A 1,258-nucleotide genomic window follows, 5' to 3' on the forward strand; every position below is an offset into this window, starting at 1 on the left:
AAACGGATCATCCGCGTGATTGCCTGGAGCCCTTACCAGGTTGTCCTGAGATTGGATTTCATCCTAGTTGCGGAAACTCTCAAAAAACTCATTTAAGAGATGGCAATGAAGACTTTTGGTTTATTCGTGTCACAAACTTGGCATCTATATGCACGCGGACAACAAAACAACCCCCCCCCCCCACACACACACAGTTGGCGGTTTGCTTTTGAAGGTGTGAACCTACTAAATGCACACGCTAAAGGTCTGTTGGGGATAGGGGGAGTAAGTAGGCGTTCTGCTTTTTGCGTAGTGGTCCCTGAGAAGGCGACTTCTCCGTGGGCTCATGGGCGTCTGGGTGGGGGAAAGCCTTGAACCACGGGCAGCAAGTCGGCAGGGGAGCAGTCACAAGTTTGCTCTAAGCAAGCCAGGCTGGCAAGCTTGTTCTGCACTTCCTACGCGCACCGGCGGAGGGTCCCCAGCATCTTTAGCTCCTGTTTGTTGGGGGTCCCGGGCGTGGCGTCTCCCATCACTTCCATCGCCCTTCTGCCTCCTGGGCGACCTGGGTCCTCCACTTCCCAGCGCCTTCAGCCCGCCCTCCGGGACGTCCAGGCTGGGGTACAGTTTTCCGTCAGGCGACCGACCAACCGGAAGCGGAAATTCATTCTGTGGATGCTCCCGCAGCCTTCGGGGCGGCAGAAACCGCAGAGACCCGGGACGGCGCCATGGAGCACGTGACGGAGGGCGCCTGGGAGTCGCTGCAGGGGCCGCTGCATCCTCGGGTGCTCGCAGCACTGCGCGACTTGGGCTTCCCCCGCATGACGCCGGTGCCGGGATCGCTCCCGAGGGGGACGCGGGGCTGGGCGGTCGGCCGCTCCTGTGCAGCCGCGGGCATCAGGGAGAGAGAGCCATTCCGGGGCTGGGTTCCTTACGCCCTCAGGATCTCAGACTTGGCAGTGCCCGAGGAGTCTACGCTATCCTCCCCGGGGGTGGGGTGCGGTGGTGTCTCAGCCCTTCCTGCCTGCTCTAGCTGGGACTTTGGACAGTGGCTCATTCTGTGCCCTTTCTATCCGGGAAATGATGATAACCATTGAGTGAGAACACCTTGGACTGGAGCCTTAGCCCTGGAGTCTAAAGTCTAGACAATCCTGGCTAGGTGAAATGGCTGGGCAAAGTTAACTCCGATCTCCTCAGTTTCCCCATTTCTGCTCAGCAACAAGACTGCAGCCTTCCCAGGGCTCCTGTGTCACCTGTGCTTGTGTCACAATGCTCTCAGCTG

The sequence above is a fragment of the Mus pahari genome, chromosome 23 (genome assembly GCF_900095145.1).
Source record: "Mus pahari chromosome 23, PAHARI_EIJ_v1.1, whole genome shotgun sequence".
Lineage (NCBI taxonomy): Eukaryota > Metazoa > Chordata > Mammalia > Rodentia > Muridae > Mus > Mus pahari.